The sequence below is a fragment of the Monodelphis domestica genome, chromosome X (assembly GCF_027887165.1).
Source record: "Monodelphis domestica isolate mMonDom1 chromosome X, mMonDom1.pri, whole genome shotgun sequence".
Taxonomy (NCBI): Eukaryota; Metazoa; Chordata; class Mammalia; order Didelphimorphia; family Didelphidae; genus Monodelphis; species Monodelphis domestica.
Window position 1 is genome coordinate 29,152,367 of NC_077235.1, and position 14,428 is coordinate 29,166,794.

Genomic DNA, 14,428 nt, shown 5'->3' on the forward strand with positions numbered 1-14,428 from the left:
CATCGAGGAAAATGACAATGGCGAAACATCCTTTCAAACCTTTTGGGATGCAGCCAAAGCGGTAATCAGAGGTAAATTCATATCCCTGAATGCTTATATCAACAAACTAGGGAGAGCAGAGATCAATCAATTAGAAATGCAAATAAAAAAACTCGAAAGCGATCAAATTAAAAACCCCCAGCAGAAAACCAAATTAGAAATCCTAAAAATTAAGGGAGAAATTAATAAAATCGAAAGTGATAGAACTATTGATTTAATAAATAAGAGTAGAAGCTGGTACTTTGAAAAAACAAACAAAATAGACAAAGTACTGGTCAATCTAATTTAAAAAAAGGAAAGAAGAAAAGCAAGTTAACAGCATCATAGATGAAAAGGGGGACCTCACCTCTAATGAAGAGGAAATGAAGGCAAGCATTAAAAACTACTTTGCCCAATTATATGGCAATAAATATACCAATCTAGGTGATATGGATGAATATTTACAAAAATATAAATTACCTAGACTAACAGAAGAAGAAGTAGAATTCTTAAATAATCCCATATCAGAACAAGAAATACAATAGGCCATTAAAGAACTCCCTAAGAAAAAATCCCCAGGGCCAGATGGATTCAAAAGTGAATTCTATCAAACATTCAAAGAACAGCTAAACCCAATACTATACAAAATATTTGACATAATGAGCAAAGAGGGAGTTATACCTAATTCATTCTACGACACAAATATGGTACTGATCCCAAAGCCAGGCAGGTCAAAAACAGAGAAAGAAAACTACAGACCAATCTCCTTAATGACCATAGATGCAAAAATCTTAAACAGGATACTAGCAAAAAGACTTCAGCAAGTCATCACATGGGTTATTCACTATAATCAGGTGGGATTTATACCAGGAATGCAAAGATGGTTCAATATCAGGAAAACCATCCACATAATTGACCATATCAACAAGCAAATCATCAAAAATCACATGATTATCTCAATAGATGCAGAAAAAGCCTTTGGTAAAATGCAACACCCATTCCTATTGAGAACACTAGAAATTATAGGAATAGAAGGGCCTTTCCTAAAAATAATAAACAGTATATATATCAAAAACCATCAGCAAACATCATCTGCAATGGGAATATACTCCAAGCCTTCCCAATAAGATCAGGAGTAAAACAAGGATGCCCATTATCACCTTTATTATTTAATATTGTACTAGAAACACTAGCAGTAGCAATTAGAGAAGAAAAAGAAATTGAAGGTATTAATTGGCAACGAGGAGACCAGGCTGTCACTCTTTGTGGATGATATGATGATTTACTTAAAGAATCCTAGAGAATCAACTAAAAAGCTAGTGGAAATAATCAACAACTTTAGTAAAGTTGCAAGATACAAAATAAATCCGCATAAGTCATCAGCATTTCTATATATCACCAACCCAGTTCAGAAGCAAGAATTAGAAAGAGAAATTCCATTAAAAGTCACCTGAGATAATATAAAATACCTAGGAATCTATCTGCCGAGACAAACACGGGAACTATATGAACACAACTACAAAACACTCTCCACACAATTAAAACCAGATCTAAACAATTGGAAAAACATTGATTGCTCATGGGTGGGATGAGCTAAGCATAATAAAAATGACCATCCTACCCAAACTTATCTTTCTATTTAGTGCCATACCCATTGAACTTCCAAAAAACTTTTTTTTACTGAATTAGAGAAAACCATGACAAAGTTCATTTGGAAGAACAAAGGATCAAGGATATCCAGGGAAATGATGAAAAAAAATACAAAGGAAGGTGGCCTTACAGTCCCAGATCTCAAACTATATTACAAAGAAGTGGTCATCAAAACAATTTGGTCTTGGCTAAGAGAGAGAAAGGAATCAGTGGAATAGACTTGGGGCAAGTGACCTCAGCAAGACAGTATATAATAAACCCAAAGACCCCAGCTTTTGAGACAAAAATCCACTATTTGATAAAAACTGCTGGGAAAATTGGAAGACAGTGTGGGAGAGATTAGGTTTGGATCAACATCTCACACCCTACACCAAGATAAACTCAGAATGGGTGAATGACTTGAATATAAAGAAGGAAACTATAAGCAAATTAGGTGAACACAGAATAGTATACATGTCAGACGTTTGGGAAGGGAAAGATTTTAAAACTAAGCAAGACTTAGAAAGAGTCACAAAATGTAAAATAAACTATTTTGATTACATCAAATTAAAAAGTTTTTGTACAAACAAAACCAATGTAAATAAAATTAGAAGGGAAGCAACAAATTGGGAAACAATCTTCATAACAAAAACCTCTAACAAAGGTCTAATTACTCAAATTTATAAAGAGTTAAACCACTTGTACAAAAAAATCAAGTCACTCTCCAATTGCAAAATGGGCAAGGGACATGAATAGGCAGTTTTCCGTTAAAGAAATCAAAACTATTAATAAGCACATGAAAAAGTGTTCTGAATCTCTGATAATCAGAGAGATGAAAATCAAAACAACCCTGAGGTATCACCTCACACCTAGCAGATTGGTCAACATGACAGCAAAGAAAAGTAATGAATGCTGGAGGGAATGTGGCAAAGTGGGGACACTAATTCATTGCTGGTGGAGTCCAACCATTCTGGAGGGCAATTTGGAACTCTGCCCAAAGGGCGCTAAAAGACTGTCTACCCTTTGATTCAGCCATAGCAATGCTGGGTTTGTACCCCAAAGAGATCAGGAAAAAGACTTGTACAAAAATATTCATAGCTGCACTCTTTGTGGTGGCAAAAAATTGGAAAATATGGGGAAAAAATTCCCCTTCAATTGGGGAATGGCTGAAAAAAATATGGCATATGTTGGTGATGGAATACTATTGTGCTAAAAAAAATAATAAAGTGGAGGAATTCCATGGAGACTGGAACAACCTCCAGGAAGTGATGCAGAGTGAAAGGAGCAGAACCAGGAGAACATTGTACACAGAGACTGAGACACTGTTGTACAATTGAATGTAATTTACTTCTCCATTAATGGCAATGTAATGTCCTTGAACAATCTGCAGGGATCTATGAGAAAAAACACTATCCTCAAGCAGAGGACAAACTCTGGGAGTAAAAACACCGAGGAAAGGCAACTGCTTGACTACAGGGGTGGAGGAGATATGATTGAGGAGCCTCTAAATGAACACCCTAATGCAAAAACCAATAACATGGAAATGAAGTCGGATCGAGGACACATGTGATACCCAATGGAATTGTGCGTTGGCTAGGGGAGAGGTGGTGGGAGGGGGTGGGGAGGAAAAGAAAATGATCTCTGCTTCCAATGAATAATGTATGAAAATGACCAAATAAAATGTTTAAAAACAAAGAAATAAAAAAAATAAATCCCCATAAGTCATCAGCATTTCTATTTAACTACAACACATCGCAGAAGCAGGAATTGGAAAAAGAAATTGCATTCAAAATCACCCTAGACAATATAAAATACTTAGGAATCTATCTCCTGAGACAAACACAGGAACTATATGAACACAACTACAAAACACTTTCCACACAAATAAAACTAGATCTGAGCAATTGGAAAGACATTAACTACTCATGGGTAGGATGAGCTAACATAATAAAAATGACCACCCTACCCAACCTTATCTATATATTTAGTGCCATACCCATTGAACTACCAAAATTTTTTTTTACTGATTTAGAAAAAACCATAACAAAGTTCATTTGGAAGAACAAAGGATCAAGGATATCCAGGGAAATAATGAAAAAAAAAACACAAAGGAAGGAGGCCTTGCAGTCCCAGATCTCAGACTATATTATAGAGCAGCGATCAAAACAATTTGGTACTGGCTAAGAAACAGAAAGGAGGATCAGTGGAATAGACTCAGGGTAAGTAACCTCAGCAGGACAGTATAGGACAAACCCAGAGAACCCAGCTTTTAGGACAAAAATCCACTATTTCATTAAAATTGCTGGGCAAATTGGAGGACAGTGTGGGAAAGATTAGGTTTAGATCAACACCTCACACCCTACACCAAGATAAATTCAAAATGGGTGAATGACTTGAACATAAAGAAGGAAACTATAAGAAAATTAGGCGAACACAGAAGAGTATACATATGTCAGATCTTTGGGAAGGGAAAGATTTGAAAACCAAGCAAGACTTAGAAAGAGTCACAAAATGCAAAATAAATAAATTGGATTACATCAAATTAAAATGGTTTTGTACAAACAAAACCAATATAATAACTAAAATCAGAAGGGAAGCAACAAATTGGTAAGCAATGTTGATAAAAACCTCTGACAAGGTTTAATTACTCAAATTTACAAAGAGCTAAATCAATTGTACAAAAAATCAAGCCATTCTCCAATTGATAAATGGGCAAGGGACATGAACAGGCAGTTCTCAGCCAAAGAAATCAAAACTATTAATAAGCACATGAAAAAGTGTTCTACATCTCTTATAATTAGAGAGATGCAAATCAAAACAACTCTGAGGTATCACCTCACACCTAGCAGATTGGCTAACCTGACAGCTATGGAAAGTAATGAATGCTGGAGGGAATGCGGCAAAGTGGGGACCCTAATTCATTGCTGGTGGAGTTGTGAATTGATCCCACCATTCTAGAGGGCAATTTGGAACTATACCCAAAGGGTGCTAAAAGGCTGTCTGCCCTTTGATCCAGCCATAGCACTGCTGGGTTTCTACCCCAAGGAGATAATAAGGAAAAATACACGTGCAAGAATATTCATAGCTGCACTCTTTGTGGCGGCCAAAAATTGGAAAATGAGGGGATGCCCTTCGATTGGGGAATGGCTGAACAAATTGTGGTATATGTTGGTGATGGAATACTATTGTGCTCAAAGGAATAATAAAGTGGAGGAATTCCATAGAATCTGGAACAACCTCCATGAAGTGATGCAGAGCGAGAGGAGCAGAACCAGGAGAACATTGTACACAGAGACTGATACACTGTGGTATAATCGAACGTAATGGACTTATCCATTAGTGGTGGTGTAATGTCCCTGAACAATCTGCAGGGATCTAGGAGAAAAAACACTATCCACAAGCAGAGGATAAACTGTGGGAGTAAAAACACCGAGGAAAAGCAACTGCTTGACTACGAGGGCGGAGGGGATATGACAGAGGAGAGACTCTAAATGAACACTCTAATGCAAATACCAACAAAACAGAAATAGGTTCAAATCAAGAACACATGTGATACCCAGTGGCATCATGCGTCGGCTATGGGAGAGGTGGGGGGGGGGGAATGATCTTTGTTTCCATTGAATAATGTTTGGAAATGACCAAATAAAATAATGTTAAAAAAAGAATATAGTACGTATGGCGGTGAAGTAAATTACTAAATTTAATAGGGTAAGTATGGGATAAATTATGATGATGGCCATTCATTCTGTTTGGGAAATGATGACTAGGCTAGGACTTTTAGTAAAATGTGTTTGGTTGAGGCCTCCTCATCCACCTAGAATAGTTAATATGATGCTTAATGTAGTAAGTACTGGTATGTTTAGGGATTGTGAAATTTGGTATAGACTAGAAATTGGGGCAGTATTTTGTCAAGTGAGTAGTATTGTGCCTGATAAAAGTGGGATAACCTTGGGTGACTTCTGGAACTCAAAAGTGGAAGGGAGCAAGTCCTAATTTTATAGCTAGGGCTAGTTATTAAGAGTGATGCTCATTGATTAGAGATTTGGGATAGGGTTCATTGAATGGTTATGGATGCACTGTAAATAATAGAAAATATAATTATGGATGCTATGGCTTGAGTTAAGAAGTACTTGATTGCAGATTCTGTATTATGTGTGTGGTGTGAGTAGGTTATTATTGGAATGATAGCTAGTGTGTTAATTTCTAAGCCTATTCAGGTGGTTAGTCAGTGGTCACTAATTAGAGTAATTGATGTGCCTATTAGTAAACTAAGTGAGATAATTATTAGTAAATATGGAGACATTGGTATGGGAAGGAGGTAAACCAACATTTTTGGGGTATGGGCCCAATAGCTTATTTAGCTGATCTTACTAGAACGTGATGTAAAGGAAACACAGAGAATTTTGAATTCTTAGCTTTAGGTCCAATTCCTATTGTTCTAGAAATATATTAAAAATTATAAATTATTATAGGGACTTAAGCCCCTATAATTTATCCTATCAAGGTAATTCTTTTGTCAGACATATTTCTTATATTTGTGGGGGGATGCTTGATAGTGCAATTGGAATAGAAATAAATCATAAGCAGAGTACTAGTGTGATTGGTAGGAAGTTTTTTCATAAGTATTTAGTTGGTCATATCAGAATTGTGTATATGATGCTTGGATTCATAAAAAGGCTACTGTTAGGAATATTGTTTTAATTATAAAGATTATTGTATTAAGGTAAGGAAAATTATAATTTAGAGTTGAACCTAGTTAGAGAATAGTTGTTACAGCATTCATTGAGATAATATTGGTGTATTTTGCTAAAAAATATATCACAAATGGTCTTGCAGCATATTCTACATTGAAGCCCAATACAAGTTCTGATTCTCCTTCTATAAGATCAAAGGGATCTCAGGTTGTTTCAGCTAGTGTGGAAATATAGCATATTATGGCTAAGGGTCATGTTGACGTAATTAATCATATATTTTCTTGGGTAATTGTTCCATTTTTAGGGTGAAAGCCGTTAATAAGTATGATAGAAAGTAAAATAATAGATGGTATGTGGGTATGGCATTTGATACTGGGTGTGGGGTATGGGAAGTGGGGTTCAAATGGTATGGGGCAGGGTAAGGGCTAGAATTGGCACAATAATATTCAGACTGATGATGTAAGAGGGCGTAGGGGTTCTTTTGTAAATAGTTTTACTGCATGTGGGTTTTAAAATTAATAATCAATAACTAAATATTATATTTTATAATGTTTTATTAATAATAACTAAAACAAAAGAACTGCCTGACTTCAGCCCAGTCACAGGTCCAAAAGAGGAAGAGGGAGGAGTTACAGCCACTTAAATACAATCATGCAAACTGTGGGGAAGCAGGAAAATGGAATTTTGGGAAATACTAAGGGACTTCTGGTGAATGAAGTCCAAAGGCTCAAAATCTCCATTTAGACACTGCTTCTGCGAATGGTGGAGGATGCCACCTGGTCCAATGATATTTGAACCTTTTCAAAACTGTATATAGCCTAGTAGTTTTTGTTTAATTAGTGTTAAGAAAGCTACAGCTAGTAAAATTGGAACAATATAAATTAATTGTAAACATGTGTTAAGGAGAAGGTTTGAACCTTTGCTTATATAGGCATAAGTTTTATGCAATTACCTGCTCTGCCATCTTAATGGGCTCTTTTTTAGAGTAAGCAATTTACTGCATTATTTAAAATATATTTCATGAATTAGTTTTAAGGCACATTGGTAATGTTGGCATTATTTCTTGTCCTTTCGTACTAGAAGAAATAAATAGTAGGCTACTAGTAGTGTGCCTGATACCGGCTCCTCTTGTCTGGTGCTAATAGTTTTAAGGGCATTCTCACTGGACAGAGGAAACTTGCATGTGTAGGTCTAATTAAAATTAACAGTAAGGCTAGGACCAAACCTTTTGTTTAAGGGACTATATTACAGACCATCTAAGCATTTTCAGTGCTTTGCTTTTAACTTAAGCTACATTAACTGGTTAAAATAATAAATCTTATGCTTTTTTAATAAATTGAAACTTTATGTGTGATGTCAGTATTTGGTTAAATTTAATTTAAAAAATTTTCAAATAAAAAAATTAAAATTTAGTATTTCATAGTATTTTACTCTGTCCCTATATTTGTGCTTAAAATTATGTCTTCCGGTTTGGGGGTTTGATGGAAATAAAGGTATAATTTTTTGTTTAGGGGGTAAGGAACTTAGTGAATATAAATGCAAATTTATATTTACTATTAAATTATTATCAATTATTTTAAATTATTTTCATGCATACTCTCCCATCATCCAGGGGGGAATATATAAAGATATGTCTTTAGATCATTGATTTAATGCCATCTGTTAAATGATTCAACTGTAGCTGATTAATACTACATATACATGTATGCGGTTATTCTTATAATAATGTCTTATTCATATATTATCCCCATTTACTTCACGTGAACTCTGAAGATAGCACTATATGTTAGATCCTAGACTGTATTGGTGTTCCCAGGCACCTGCCCATTGGATATAGCTCCCCCCAAAAATCCCTCCCCCATGCCAGTTAGAATCAGTTATGCCATGTTATGGGCAGATTGGTAATCATAACATTATGATGCCTTATTTAATAGCAGTTCAGATGCAATGACCAAATTTATGACCCTAAAGTAACAACCAGTAGCCAGGGAAGAAGTTAGGTTTGCCACAATTTATGCATTTCCTCTCAAAGACTATAAGCCTTTGGATGGCAGGATGGTGAATGCTTAAATAAAGGACTTTATTTTCTCTTTTATACCCTCATTGGATCACTACCACTTTTAGTAGCCCTACTAGACCTAAGCAATAGTCTAGGCTCTCTCCACATTTTAACAAACTATATCCTAATAAATCCCTTAAATCATTCAATATCTAATACTATATTATGATATGCATACATGACTGCTTTTCTAAAGTACACACAGAGGCTCCTATCCCAAGTTCAATAGTCCTATCACCCATTCTACTTAAACTAGGGGGCTATGGAATTATACAAATTACCATATTTACTGAACCAATTACCATCTACCTATCATACCAATTTATTATCCTATCCATATGGGGTATAATTATTACAAGCTCTATTTGCATATAACAAACAGACTTAAATTTTCTAATTATTTATTCATCAGTAAGCCATATAGGCCTAGTTATTATTGCTGCTTTAATACAATATACACTCAGTTTTATAGAAGCTACCATATCAATAATCACCCATGGCCTTACATCTTCCAAACTATTTTGTCTAGCCAACACTAAGAATGAATTCATAGCCACACAATAATTCTCGCTCCAGAATTACAAATAATCTTTTAACACTAATATGCACTAGCCTAGCCAATCAAGCCTTACCACCATCAATCAATCTTCTAGGAGAATTGACAGGAATTATCTCATCATTCTCATGATCTAACTTCTCCTTTATACTTTTAGGGTTAAATACAGTTATTACAATCCTATATTCTTTATATATGCTAATTACCTTACAATGAGGAAAGTTCACCCATCACTTAACCCTTATTTCACCCTTCACTAACACATGAACATATACTCATAACCCTTGACATCCTGCCACTGATTATATTATCACTAAACCCAGGTTTAACATACTGCAAATATAGTATAAGTAAAACATTAGATTATGAATCTAAATATAGAAGTTTAAACCTTCTTATATGCCGAGAAAGAATCAAGAACTGCTCATTCCTGATCTATACCTAACAGTATGGCTTTCTTATTTTTTTTAAACCCTCACCTTCCGTCTTGGAGTCAATACTGTGTATTGGTTCCAAGGCAGAAGAGCAGTAAGGGCTAGGCAATGGGGGTCAAGTGACTTGCCCAGGGTCACACAGCTGGGAAGTGTCTAAGGTCACATTTGAACCCAGGACCTCCTGTCTCTAGGACAGGCTCTCAATCCACTGAGCCACCCAGCTGCCCCCTGGCTTTCTTACTTTTTAAGGGATAGTAGTTATCCACTGGCCTTAGGAATAAAAAACTTTGATGCAACTCCAAATAAAAAAAATCAATTACCTCTTTAACTGAACTACTATTCTATCCATTGTATTACTAACTTCACCACTACTATATAAACTATTATTCCCCCATAAAACAAAATTCTTCCCACTATACTGCAAAAACATAATTATATTAGCTTCCTCACTAGTCTCCCTCCTCTACTTATCTTTATATACTCTGGCCAAGAATCAGTTATCGCCAATTGACATTGATTCTCAGCACACATTGATCAGCACACATTGATTCTAAGCTCAGCTTAAAACTTCGATAAGTTTTAAATGAGATTTTTTTCTCTATTATTTTCATCCCTATTGCCTTATTCGTACCTGATCTATTCTAGAATTTTCCTTATGGTGCATACACCCAGACCCTAATATTTTCTGATTCTTCAAATACCTTATTACCTTCCTCACAATAATTATCCTAGTATCTACCAACAATTTATTTCAATTATTCATTGAATGAGAAGTTGTGGTTATCATATCCTTCATACAAACTGGATAATGATACTGACATACAAACGCCAATACAGCAGCCCTTCAAGCAATCCTATATAACTATATTGCTGATACTAGATTTATACTTACAATAGCAATGACTCATATTAAACAATAATTCATGACATCTACAAAACATCTTTTCCACTAACATCATAAATACACTTGCTATCCTTGGCCTAATTATTACTGCAACTGGGAAATCAGCCCAATTCGGCCCTCCATCCATTACTTCCTTCAGCAATAGAAGAACAAACTCCTGTATCAGCTGTACTCTAGTCATAGCAGGTATTTTCCTACTAATTCGATTTTACCCTATAATAGAAAATAATCGAACAATCTTAACAGTTGCTTTTTGTTTAGGGGCAATAACAACACTATTTACATCCATTTGCGCAATTACACAATATATCAAAAAATTGTAGCATTCTCAACATCAAGTCAATTAGGCTTAATAATAGTGACAATGGGACTTAACTAACCCCACCTGACCTTCTTACATATCTGCACGCACACTTTCTTCAAGGCAATATTATTCTTATGCTCTGGTTCCACTATCCACAGGCTTAACAACAAACAAGATAGCCAAAAAACAGGAGGCCTATTTAATACAATACCAATTATATCATCTGCCCTAATAACAGGCAGACTAGCATTAACAGGAACACCATTTTTAGCAGGTTTTTATTCAAAAGACTCAGTCATCGAAGCCCTAAACACATCATACACAAATGAGTTCAAATATTTTTTTCAACAATTTCTACATATTTCTTGCTTTTAGTTCTTTTTTTTCCCAGCATTTAACATTATTTTATTTGGTCCTTTTCACACATTATTCATTGTAAACAAAGATAACTTTCTTTTCCTTCCCCCCTCCCTCCCGTAGCTGACGCACAATTCCACTGGGTATCACATGTGTCCTTGATTCGAACCCATTTCCATGTTGTTGGTATTTGCATTAGGGTGTTGATTTAGAGTCTCCTCAATCAATATCCCCTCCACCCCTGTAGTCAAGCAGTTGCCTTTCCTCAGTGTTTTTACTCCCACAGTTTGTCCTCTGCTTGAGGATAGTGTTTTTTCTCATAGATCCCTGCATGAGTTCAACTATTGACTCTAATTACCACCTCTCTCACAGCTATCTATAGCCTATGCATCATCTATTTTGCCCTACTCGGACATCCTTGCTTTACATCAACATCTCCAATCAATGGAAATAATCCAAACCTCATTAATCCCATTCTACGACTAGCCTTATGAAGTATTTCACAGGATTCCTCCTAATAACAAATGTCCCACCAACATCATCAATAACCAAAATAATACGCACTATAACCAAATCACCAGCCTTCTAATTGGTATAGGACTTAACTCACTAATAAACTCATAAACACAATGAAGCATACAACTAACATCTCAAAACATATTAAGCATATTTCACTCATATTACACATCAAACTTCACTCCTAATAAATTTATTTAAAGGCCAACAAATTGCTACCATACTAATCGATCTAAACTGATATGAAAAAACAGGACCTAAAGGTTAAGCCAACATACATTCTGCATCATCCTCATTAGTTACTTCCACTCAAAAAGGTTTAATTAAAATATACTTTATGTCCTTCATGATTTCAGTTATTCTTAATAGTTATTTAATCTATACCAACAAACAACTTCTAAAACAATATAAATAGTAATAATCAAAATTCATCTTAACAGAGCTAGAGCTTATCCACCACAACATAACAATGAAACACCACTAAAATCCTGACCTGTACAAAACCCCCAACAAAATCAAACAACTCAACAGTTGTACTTACCCCAACCTCCCCAGATATGATTTAACACACTAATTCTATTAATAGAGCTAATAATAATAATATACTATTTTATATATATATATATATACTAATAATCTATGATATTCCCAATTCAAGTTTCAGGGTATTCTTCTGTAGCTATAGCAGCAGTATAACCAAAAACCATCAGCATTCCTCCCAAACAGATTAAACAACCCACCAATCTCCAAAATACATCTTCCAGACTTACAACTATGGCAGAACCCAATCCACCACTAGCAACCAAACTTAATCCCCTATATACAAGAGAAGGGTTAGAAGCAAAAGCCACAAACCCAAAATTAACAGCAAAAAAAAGAAAATATCATTTTAATTATTTTAGTATGTGACATAAAAAACCATTGTTGTATTTAAATTACAAAAATCTAATGACCAAACTATGAAAAACCCACCCACTTAAAAATGATTAATCACTCCTTCATTGATCTACCTATACGATCTAACATTTCAACTTGATGAAATTTTGGATCCCTCCTAGGATTCTGTTTAAGTACCGAAGTTCTAACAGAACTTTTCCTAGCCATATATTTTACATGGGATACACTAACTGCCTTTTCATCAGTAGTCCATATCTGCTGAGATGTAAACTATGGATGACTTATTCGAAATCTCCATGCTAATGGATCATCAATATTCTTCTTATGCCTATTCCTTCACATAGGATGAGATATCTATTATGGCTCTTACCTATTCAAAGAAACTTGAAATATTGGAGTAGTTCTTCTATTTACCGTTATAGCAACCACATTTGTAGGATATGTACTAACATGAGGGCAAATATCCTTTTGAGTGGCCACAGTAATCACTAACCTCCTATCAGCCATTCCTTATATTGGAACTATACTAGTTTAGTGAATTTGAGGTGGCTTTTCTGTAGACAAAGCTACATTAACCCTATTTTTTGCCTTCTACTTCATTCTACCCTTTATTATTCTTACCTTAGTAAAAGTCTACTTACTATTTATACAAGAAACAGGTTTCGAGACTTCTGGTCAAGATGGTGGCTTAGAGAAAGCTAAAGTCCAGATCTCCTGAAACCCTTCCTTACCGATCTCAAACCAAATGCTCCTAGGGCACCGAAATTCAAAACGATCAACAGCACAGACCCCGGGAGTCCTCCTCCTGGACCTGGATCAAAAGTTACAGCCCCCCCCCCAAAAGCCAGAACCCGAGACCACTTGGACCTAAGGGGTAGGCAGAAGGAAGGTCCTAGGACCCATTCCCCCCAACCCAGAGCGCCGAGTCCGAGTCTGAGGCAGCAGAGGCAACCTCAGAGCCCCATGGCCTGCTATTCTGAAGGCCACATCCTGAAAACAACCTGACCCAGTCGAGGGGGCACCCAGACAGCAGGGAAACAGAGAGAGACGGGGGTGCTCGTAACCCCCTGGGAGGAGCCCTCGGAGCTCTGGGAAGCTGCGGCCCCTCCCCCTCAGAGAGCAGGGTCGTCTGGAACAACATCAACCCTCAGGGCGGGCAAAAGGGCCTCGGGAGCCAGCTATTCTGAAGGCCACATCCTGAAAACAACCTAACCCAGTCGAGGAGGCACCCAGACAGCAGGGAAACAGAGAGAGGGGGGAGCTTGTAACCCCCTGGCTAGATCCTTCCATCTGAGTCTCACGAAAAAAGTCCCTGCCTCAAGGCATACTAAATTCAACCCAGGGAAAGCTAATCTCATTAGGAGCCCTCTGAGCTCCGGGAAGCCGCGGCTCCTCCCCCCGCAGAGTGCTGGAACAGGAACAAGGGCCAAGCCAGGCTTAGAGCGTGGAAGTAAGGCAATGGAGAAGCATCAGGAGGGTGCCGAGGAGAGGAGGGCAGTAATAGGGACACACCAGCAATTCCTGGCTTCCCGGGAAGACAGAACAACAACTACATAGAACGGACAATCTGCCTAGGGCTAAAACCTCTGAACACCAGACAGAGATAAAAAAGCTAGTCCCCCCCACTCAGATTGAGATGGCAAACGCCACAGAAGCACAAAAGTCCCAAAATTAAAAAAAAAAACAAGAAGAAGAGGGCGACTTTGGACACATTTTATGGAGCAAAAATACAAAACACAGAGGAGATAGAAGAGGAAACACAAGCAAATACTCCGAAACCTTTCAAAGGAAATGGAAAATCTCCACAAACCCATGAAGAATTTGAATCGGAAATCATCAAAAAGATGGAAGCCTTCTGGGAGGAAAAGTGGGAAATAATGCAAAAGAAATTCACGCATCTAAAAAACCAGTTTGACCAAAGTGAAAAGGAAAACCAGGCTTTAAAGCAAAGCCAAAAGACCAAGAAATTAGAAGAGAACATAAAACATCTCACTGACAAAGTGACAGATTTGGAAAATAGAGGGAGAAGAGATAATTTAAGAATAATTGGACTTCCAGAA